The 10,595-nt window shown below is 49.2% G+C and overlaps 1 long non-coding RNA gene across 1 annotated transcript; it reads right to left on the bottom strand.

The window, feature by feature from the left end:
* Nucleotides 1–182: 182 nt before the first annotated feature.
* Nucleotides 183–4,522, bottom strand: LOC121490080. Its single transcript, XR_005987496.1, has 3 exons — nt 4,431–4,522; nt 332–431; nt 183–199 (listed from the first exon to the last, which is right to left on the bottom strand). It is a non-coding gene; the product is annotated as an uncharacterized LOC121490080 (long non-coding RNA).
* Between the last annotated feature and the right edge of the window lie 6,073 nt (nt 4,523–10,595).

The following is a 10,595-nucleotide window of genomic DNA, read 5'->3' as shown; positions in this document are numbered from 1 at the left end:
AGGGTTCAAAGCCAGGCGGTCTGGCCTCCTCCACCGTTCTCTTAGCCACAGCCTCTGTTGCCCCTGGGCCTCCCCAAGGCAAGGAGCCACGCTCACCTAGGCCTCGGAGTCCCGTCCAGTGTCTGGGCTTTCTGTTTGCGTGTCTGGGTATCTCTTCATGGCCCCTGAGCGGCCTGGTGGATAAGACTTAGGAACCTGGCTGGGAGAAGAGGCATGAGTCATGAGGGAAGCAGGCCTTGGGGCCGAGAATTCCTGGGTCCTTTGGCCCGGCCTCAGCAGCTGGCCTCAGGGGCCTGCCAAGGCCCTGCGACCCTCATCTCGCAACACATACCTGTTGAGCACAGTCTCTGTGCCAGGCTCTCTCCTGGACCCCGCAAGTAGAGCAGAGCGTGGCAGGCACGGTCCCTGCTCTCCTGGAGCTGGTGGTCTGGCTGGGGGGACAGAGAACACACTACACAAGGGGACAAGCGAACCCAATGGTGAGGTACAGGCAGGGCTGGCAACTCTAGACCGGGACCGGGAGGGGAGGCCTCTCCCGATGCCAAGCAGCAGCCAGCCTCAGGCAGAGGCAGACAGAAGCACCGGACAGGAAGCAAGAGCCAAGGCACTGCGGCAGGAGCAAGCGGGGCCAATGTGGCCATGACGGAGTGCGGGGGAGGGTTGTAAGAGGCCACATCCTCCCTCTGCAAGATCTGGGGCTGCCAAGCCCACGCGTGCCTGTCACTCCCTAGCTTGAGGACTTGCGCAGGATTCAGTTTTCACTTTCAGCTTCCCCCCTACCAAGTCTCAATTTGTGGGTGGCAGCCTGGCAATGGCAGGAACCTGTGCTTCATGGTCAGCCCTTCCTGGCCCTTCCATTACTAGCCTAACAGGTGGTTTAACTTCTCCAGGCCTCACTTTGCTCATCTGTAAATTGGGGCCAATATCCACCTGAGCGAGATGGCCGAGAACGAAGGACATGGCACCCGGCTGAGTGCGTCCTTAGGATAAGCCGTTAGCAGGGCCATCCTGGCCAGCGGTCAGGTCCCTCGCTGCCTGTTCATCTTAGTGCTGCAAGGCCCCACCTCCTCTCCCTTCCTCGAGCTGGGCTCGCCTCTTCAGGACAGATAGCACCCTCACCTCCTCTGCCGACGCTCTACTGCCCTATTCACTTGTCTGTCTCCACTCTGCTATGGAGTCCTCCCTCCTCCTGCCCACCCCACCTGCCTACCCCCCGTGCTCCTATATCGACCTCGTATCTTTCCTCCATCAAATTCTACTCCAAGGAGGGAGGGAGGAGAGCCCGCCAGAAAGGATGGTGCCCTCCACCAAAGACCTCTCTTCCATTGCTTCTGAGCGCTGCCTCGTGCACCTGTATACTCCAGCCAGGCCAAGCCACCGCCGTATCTTGGGCCATGCTGGCATCTCTCATTCCTCTGTCTTTCCATAGAACTCACAATGTCCTCCTGGTCTTTGATCCCTGAGCTTCTCCACCTCCACCTCCAGGAAGCCTTCCCAGAATCCACACTGTCTGACCAGGGGCATGCGTGTGTTCTGTTGTTGCCGTTCCCATTTTACTCCTTACCTACTTGTCTGTCTCCTTCGGCATGGTGTGAGGTCGCCACTCCCGGCCCCATCTGAGGGACTGTCACATGCTATTAACGAACAACAGTCCCATTTCCAGATGGGCAAGACAATACTATTCTAGGTCCTGAGTACTGACGTGATGTTGTCTAATCCTCACCACTATGTGAAGGCAGGTGCAGAGACATTTAAAATTACTGGCTCAAAGTCACATGGGTAGTGAGTGGCAGAACCAGGCTTGGAAGTCCGTTACAATGACTTCAGGACCTCGGCTGGGAACAGCCCCACGTTTGACGAATGACTACATGAATGCCCTGGGAAGGCCATTAGGAGGATTTTTCTGGCCTTGACAGTTCATGGGATGGCCCTATGCTTGACGGTCCTGTGAGCTTCGTGAGTGTGAGTCCAGCTTTCTGAGGCTCAGTGCTGCCCAAGGTAACACCACCCTGAAAGGTCTGTGCAGCCAGCTGCCTGTCTGTGCTGTACCTCAGTGTTGTTCCCAAACCGCGGACGTACCGTCTGCAGCTTCCTCCAGGTTTCTGTCCCAAGACACGGGCTTTCTGGTGATTGTGTGACCTGTAGAAAAACACCGGCATAGGTTCACATCACAACGTTGATGTCCCGCCCTCTTGAAGACTCACCCTGGGCCAGACACCTGCTGAGCATTATCCGGGGGTAACTAGGAGCTCAGCTCCTGAGGACCTCACAATCCACAGTGGTAAAACCGAGGATAGCAGCCACTGGCCCTGTGGAGCTACCTCCTCACCCCGTCCTTCCAGAAGGGATTCTCCTGCCTCGCTTCTTTCCGAAGCCTGAAGCCCGCGATTCCCCTTCCCTTGGCTTCTGGGCTTCTCTTCTCAGCTTCTCGAGGTCCGGCCTGGTTCCTGGGGCGGCTCCTGCAGGAGCCCAGATGGGACCCGCGGGCGGCAGGCCCAGCAGGTTAGGGACCTGATTGCACCGCCCCTTCGGCAGTCATTGGCTAAAAGAGATTTGGGGAGGAGTCAGAGACCTGCCCCATTTCAAGCCCTTGCCTGGATCAAAACTCTCCCATCTAGCTCGCGAAACGGAGGAGGTTTCAAGTCTGAAAAAGTTTCCCTGTCCCTGATTACAGGAGGGACAATAGAGACTCGAGAACCTAATGTATGTAACATTTCACTTCACAGGTTTTTATTTTAGAAAATGTCATTGTGGTAAAGTTCACATAAGATTTACGTTAGAAACATTTCTGAGGATGTGATTCAGGAATTTTAAGCATATTTGCCTCGTGTGAAACAAATTTCCAGAATTGTTTCGTCCCCACAGAACGACTTCCCATGGCCCCCTGCGCTCTGTGTCCTCTGGCAAGGACCATTTTCCTTTCTCGAGGAATTTGACTACTCTAGATACTTCCTATATTACACTTTGACTGCAGAGCCCGTGCTCTCTCGCACTCAATATTGCATCTATTCATCTATGTGTTCATTCATTCAAGACACGGCATAGCCCAGGACGTGTGTCGTGTGAGACACAGTTGTGAACACATCTGTCCAGACAGCTGTCCAGACCCCTGGGCAGTTTCCTGAACCCCGCTACCTACTGAGTGGCTCCTTGTTTTAATTCTTGCTGCTCCTTGTCCTTAGCCTGCACGGCTCTTTCCCCTGTGTCTGTCTGGGGAAACCGAGTTACAATGAGCCCACGTGTAATCTTGCAAAACCCGTCTGGACCCTGTAGCTCCTCGCCCAAGTTTTCTCTGTGGCATGGTCTACTCCACATCTATAGTTCCCAGAATACTTTGCTGAATTGTTTTCTTTACATGAAAGTCACTTGAGAGCAAGAAATATATCTGGTCCATCTCTCCGTTGCAGCGCATCTCCAGTGCTCAATAGCCATTGATGACCAGAGCGATCCTACCCCATTTGTTTTTGCTCTTTCACATTTAGATGTATTGTCCACCTGAAGTGGAGTTTTGAGTGTGCTTATGTCGTAGGAATCTACCTTAATTTTTTTCCCTACAAGTATCCAATTGACCAAGAACCAATGTGTTGCAAACACAGTCCATCCGCATCGTTCTGCTATGATACTTTTGTCTTCAGTCAAGGGTCCATGTAGGTGTGAACCTGGGTCTGGACTCTTCTTGCCACTTGTCTATTTGTTTATGCTGGCACTACTACTATGCGATCTTAATCACTACAATTTTTGGGGTAAGTCCTGGTGTCTGGCAGGAAAATTACTCCTACCAGTTCTTAAGGGAGTCTTGGATATTCTTGGGTCTTTGGCCTGTCCATGCAAATGATAATCAGCTTGTCAAGTTTCCAAATATATGCGTTAGAATTTTGATTGAGATTCCATTGAATCTGTATATTGGTTTAAGAGAACTTTAAATATATATAATAGATACATATATATTATATTAACTATCATGTTAATTATGTTAATTTATTATAATGAATACACACACACACACACACACATACACACACGCCATAAGTTTATCTGATGCTATCATCTGGAGAGGATATGGATGTGTCCTTGCCTTCTAGGTTTGGTACCTGCCATTTTCTGGGATCCAGAGGTTCAACCCTCAGAGCTTTGATGACAAGATAATGGCAGGTGCCCCCCCGCACCCCGCACCTTTTTGCAGGAGGCATTTCTCAGAGACAGAAAATCCCTAGTACGCTTCTACAAGTCCTAGGGTACATGACAATAGAGTTTTGGGGGAAGCAGACCAAGGAACCTTGAATCCTTGTATGTCTACAATAGGGGTCTTGTGCTCTGTGTGTGAGTTCCTAGGGGTCACCCATTCTCACATTCACTTTCATCCAGGGCAGATCAATAGGACTCACCCGTGTAGAGATCAGATGAGATGTTTTCCACTCACTCTTCTCTACCTTGTGTCCCTGGTCTTGGTGTTTGCTCTGTGGTCACAGACCAAATTCCATGGAGAAACCAGTTATAAATGTAGAATTCATTCAGGCTGGCTAATTGGGAAAGAGAGGAAAGAAACAGTTTTTTTGGGAAAAAAGGATCTTGCTAAAGGTATCTCTGGCATCTGAAGGCGATTTCCAAGGATGAAGGTACCATACAGAGAATAGTACGATAACCATGTTATGGGTGAAAACGCCACCATGGAAAAGGCTTACCCTCCGAGCTAAATGTTGACTGGCATTGTCTTGAGTTCCCAGCCTTCACCAAGTCAAGCTCCTGGGGATCGACTGTTCTGGCAATTCCGGATGATATCAGGACCGTCCCCCTCACAGGGAAATCATCTCTCCAGGATAGGATTTGTGAATTACGGAAGTCTGGTTGGAGTTGGCTGGAAGGTTGGGGAGGATAAGACTTTCAAGTCTACGAGGGGCTGGGAGGGGGAGTAGGCGGATAGCTGACAGTGGGGAAACAGGGAACAGGAGCGAGACAAAAATAGCGGGGACTGGACTTTTTGGAAGGAATAGAGCAAGGATTGCGTGGGGAAACCTGTAGGTTAGCGCGGCAAGAAAGGAAAGCACTAGGAACAGGAGGGAAAGAGGTAGGCCTGTGAGTTGAGAGAGGTGGACAACGCTGGGGAGTGTTGAGGGCGTAAAGGGACACAAGAGGAAGCGACTTTGGACAACGAGATGAGGAAGGACAATGAGAGGAGGGAGGAATAGAATAGATAGGTGGAGCGCGGGGTCCAGAGGAGGAAGGAATAGAGCAGGCAGGTGGAGCGCGGGGTCCAGAGGAAGAAGGAATAGAGCAGGCAGGTGGAGCGCGGCGTCCAGAGGAGGAAGGAATAGAGTAGGCAGGTGGACCGCGGCGTCCAGAGGAGGAAGGAATAGAGTAGGCAGTTGGAATGCGGGGTCCAGAGGAGGAAGGAATAGAGTAGGCAGTTGGAACACGGGGTCCAGAGGAGGAAGGAATATAGTAGGTAGGTGGAGCCTGGGGTCGAGAACAAGAAATCCGAGGCAGCTTTTTGGTCATTCTCCAAACAACGTTTGGCTAGTTACTCATCTGGAACAAATGAGTAACTGGACAAAAGCTCAGACTTACCCCAGTCTTTATGTCCCTTGCCAGCCCCACATCATCCCCTGGCTCAATGCCCATTATGAAATGTGTGTGCCCCTCCCTCCGGGCATGTCAGCGGGCTCACCAGCCAGGGACAGGCCCCGGGTGCGAGGTTGGAGAGTGATCCCAGGAAATAGCAGACAGAAGAAATGTCACAGGAGTCCCTAGGCCTTGGGATAACCTGTAGTTTTGCCCCTTACTAGGCAAAGATCGGTCAAAGGGCTGTGCTGCAGTCAGGGGCTGCGCACCAAGAGGATGGATCTGAAGCAGGTGTGGGCAAAGTGGGAAGTGCATGCCTCCGGCTGGTTCACTTACTACACTCTCCAAAGCCCTTGTGCATCACTTAGGTCCCTCCATGAACATGGAGTGGTCAGTGATATTATGTCTATTTTTCCCGTAAGGATACTGTAGGCCAGACAGGGAAGTAGATAGGCAGGCGGCGGGTTCCAAACCGGTGTGACTGACACTTGAGCCAAAACTTGGGGTGTCGCAGTCAGGCCTGCAGGATGGTGCACAGAATGCACAGAGTACTGTCGGCTGAGCCTCTCCCATGTTTCTGGACAGGATCTTGTGGGGATGCTTTGGAACAGGACTTGACGGTGTAGCTTTCTTCTTGGTTCCCGGGGTCCCTTGGTGTGTTGCCTGACCCTCCCCTGGAGCCAGAAATAGGACTGAAGCCAACAGCTCCCGAGTGCTCAGTCCCTACATTTGGGCTTCCTTCCTCGCTCACTACCTGAGATGCCCAACTGCATGTCAGGTGAGTTAGGAGACTCTTGTGTCCTTGCCCTTCCCCTTGTCTGATGTAGCAGTTCTCTCTGCTTATTATTCTTGGGTTTTTTCACCATCACCCAAATCATCAGCCCCTTCGGTCCTGTATTCTCTCCTGTACTCTTATCCCCATCATATTCTGCTTGTGCTTCCTTGGCCCAATATCCATATCCTTGAGTACTTCACCCAACCATCTTTTGCATTCCTTAAGAGGTCCAGCTGCATGCCTGGAAAACTTCCTGTTTCCTTAGATGGTTTCTTGATTTCCTGTTTCTTGAATCTCCTGGCTTGAACTGTCACCTGGATTTTCCATGAAAATACTGCTTCCTTTGTATATATCTTAAAGAGGGACCGTTCCTGCCAAACTGTACCGTTCTTCTTCGAGGTGGGGATGTAGAGTATTTTCCTTGTTTCTTCTGACTGCTTCATACCACTTTTCCTGTCCTCCAATTAGAAAATCTCTTGTCCCATAGGAACCTCGCTACTCACAATTTCCCTGACACTTCTGTTATGGATACCGTTTTTTTTTCTGTGAATAATTTGTGCTTATCTCAAAGTCTTAGTCTTGAGTCCATCATTGTTTTCTAAAAATCTTTTTTATTCATTTGAATAAGTTAGCCAGAGAGAGAGAGAGAGAGAGAGAGAGAGAGAGAGAGAGAGAAGAATACAAAGAATAATATGAAGAAGAAGAAGAAGAAGAAGAAGAAGAAGAAGAAGAAGAAGAAGAAGCAGCAGCTGGGCTAGGGGTAGAGGGAGAAGTAGAAGCCGATTTCCCACTAGTTGTGGAGTCTGACATGGGGCTAGATATCAGGACTCCAGGATCAGGATCTAGAGCAAAGGCAGATGCTCAATACACTGAGCAACCCAGGGACCCCTTGAGTCCTTCATCTTGAGTGACGTCAGTGTCCATGTAGATGATCTCATTGAATCCACAGTGTCCATGTAGTTTCAATGCTTTGGCTTCTCCTCTGATTTCTTTATCAATAATATCCACCCATCCGTTGAACTTCAGCTGCTTGTGGCCTACCTGGTCTTTTCCAGGACCCAAGAATTATCCCACATCTGAAATCATGTATTCATACATTGCATTTTCTGACTACTACTTCCTGAACTTACACTGTAGTCACTGAATTCTTCCTATTCCACTGGGACCTACAACCACTGACTCTTACTTTCTTCTGATTAATTCTGATTCCTGTTATCTTGTTTTCTCTTCTCACCCACTTCAGAAACTATTACTCATAATTTCATTGATTTTCTTACCATTGTCTATGCTCTCTTGCCAAATTTTTTTATTCTGCTTTCCTGGACGGAAAGTCGCCGTATGAGAGATTCCAACAATTTTACTTTCTGATGTTGATGAATGCTGCTGAAAAAACAATTTCATGCAACCAGGAAGATACAAAACAATATCCATAATTCTCAATACCTGGAAGACTATTCATGGTGATATTTTTTATGAGAGTTAGAGAAATATGTGAGACAACCTTAATGCACAAAAATGAGGATTCAGGCAAATTATGGTGCAGCCAATCCTAGATAATGAAAAGGAAATGTCCAGATGTAAAAAATAAGGTGAGATAATAAGCACTTGAGGTGATGTTAATGGCAGTCTAGGATGGGGTGGTGTGCAGAGTATTAAATTTGGCTAGGGGCTTGGGTTTTGCTGCTTATCTGGGACAAAACAACTATCATCACAAAGAATTGGAAAGGTTTCTGACTGGGATCTGAGTTAACAGAAGTTTCCCTTGAGATGTTAAAATCCTGTGCCTGGGATGCCTGGGTGGCTCAACACCTGTGCATCTGCCTTTGGATCAGGGGTTGATCCTGGGGACATGGGATTGAGTCCCGCATCGGGCTCCCTCCCTGCAAGGAGTCTGCTTCTCTGTCTCCCTGTGTCACTGCCTCTCTCTGTGTCTCTCGTGGGGAAATCAATAAAATCTTCAAACAAAATCAGAGAAATCCTGTGCCTACCACTTGCCCTGGTTTTGAGTCCAAAATGTGAACTGTGTTATATAGAAATCCACAGCCAAGAATGAAACTGGTTTTAGGTCAGTGTTACCTCTGAGATGTTAGATACAAAATCTATCATGCTGTAGGAAGACCACCATGGTCCAGGTCACAAGGAAAGCCCTGCTGAAGATGAGTTCACAATCCAAAATTAGAAAACACACGAGCAAACAATCCATGTGAGGGATGGTCAACAGGTATAAAAAAGGGCATATTTACACAGACACTTCACCAACACTTTCATGTAATTCAAGGCATAGAACAAGAAATTGAAATTCTATTAAAAAGTACAAGATACTGAAGAACAGATGCCAAAGCAAACAAAGAACAAAACCAACCCCAGAAGGAAAAATAGAGTCACTGAAATAAAGAACTCAGTGGGAAATATGCACTTCAGATGGACACTATGTACTTTTGAAGATTTTCTATTTGAGTCATGAGAGACACATAGAGAGACAGGGAGAGACTGGGGCAGGGGGAGAAGCAGGCTCCATGTGGGTAGCCCTATGTGGGGATCAACCCTGGGACTCCAGGATCATGCCCTGGGCTGAGGGCAGGCGGTAAACCACTGGGCCACCGAGGGATTCCCAAATGAAGGACTTGAACCAGGGCTTGGGGGCAGAAAAATGTGAGACTCCACAACGGAAAGGTCAGACTGATGCTGGAAAGTCATCTTTATTTATCCACACAGCCCACAGGCTGGGTTTCAGGGATGAGGCCTGAATGCCTCCCGTCTGGGCTGTCAATGCCCACCCTTACCCCCATCACATCTCCATGTCTTTTGCCAGTTCCATCCACACACCTTTTCCCAGCCCCCTCAGGGAGGGAGGGGCAGCCTTGGTTCCCAATGGAGGACACAGATAGTGGAAGGGGAGGTGGCATTGGGGAAGAGGTGGCTGTTTGTCGGGCACTGAGAGGGGCACTGGATGGGATGAGCACAGGTTGTTAAAGTATATGTTGGCAAATCGAAGTCAAAAAAAGAAAGTAGTTGCTTTCCTAATTGTAGCATTCCAGCAATTCTTATCTTACAGGAGAGCTTGGATTCATGGGCATTCATCATGATTTGAGAGGTATCTACCTAAGTTCCAGTGACGAGATGATATGGGGTCCCCTATCTTCTAACAGCTAGCCTCTTCTTTATAATATTTGTTTTGTAAATGTATTTTGTTATTGTTTTACATACTTAACTCCACTCAATTTTAGAATACATTTATTCTTGAGATGACAATAATCAACTTTAAAAGGTTCCTCGGGGAGTTGATACATAGAAAATGCCTAATGTCTACTGTAAGTTACTATGAAAGATCGACTATTGTGCACAAGATATTTTGAGTTTATTATGTACATAGACACATTATTAGAGGATTTTAATATCTAGGTTCTTAGCAAACATTAATAATAGATGCATTCAGGCAATGTTTAAAGCACATTGGGTGAAACCTCCCCTCCCTCAGCCTTGGGGAAAAAAGGGGCAAGTTGCAGGTGAAAGGATTAGAAGAAGTGAGCAGCCAGCACTGAGTGTGGAAATGATGCTGAGGACCTGGAGTTGGTGTGAGCATGTCTGACCATGTCCTCATGCATCCCTCATCCCATTGTTTATCTTCTCTTTATATGGAAAGACTATTTGTCCAAATAAACATGGGTGAAGTCTTGGTAGCAATGCGTTTGGTCGTATCCAGGCTGAGGAGGCCCCCCCAAGACCAAGCACAGTCTGAAAACCCTCAGAGGGAGCAGAGGTCCACGCCCCTGGCCAGCTCCTCCAACTCCGGCAAGGCGGGTGCATCGTGGGACATGGCCTAAGGTCATCAGTCCTGCCCATGGCCAGTCCTAGGAAGTGAGTGGACTCTGCCTCCGGAAAAGAAGCCAGCAACACGGGGACCGGGTGGGATCCAGGCAGTGGGGGTAAGGGGGTCCTGGGCAGGAAACAGCCTGTTTCTCCCAGATTGATTTAATCCAAAGAAACGAGGGGGAAGGACCTTGCAGACGGGGATGTTTGCAGGAGCCTGACACGGTGGCGAGAAGCGTCAGGAACGGAGACATCAGGCCCCCCTCCGCTTTGAGGTCTGGGTGCTGTGAACTCGTTCTACAAAAATTACCCCAAACCACGAAGAAGCCCACGACTCGTGACTCCTAGGCAGCGGCACCGGGAATCCTTCAGGTGCCCACGGAGGAGGGCGACGGGGGGCCGTCCAGCCACACGATGGCCAGCGACCCGAGGTGGTGCCCGATGGCTGCGC

The sequence above is a fragment of the Vulpes lagopus genome, chromosome 4 (genome assembly GCF_018345385.1).
Source record: "Vulpes lagopus strain Blue_001 chromosome 4, ASM1834538v1, whole genome shotgun sequence".
Lineage (NCBI taxonomy): Eukaryota > Metazoa > Chordata > Mammalia > Carnivora > Canidae > Vulpes > Vulpes lagopus.
Note: the sequence above shows the minus strand (reverse complement) of the source record. Positions and strands in the feature narration are given on the sequence as shown.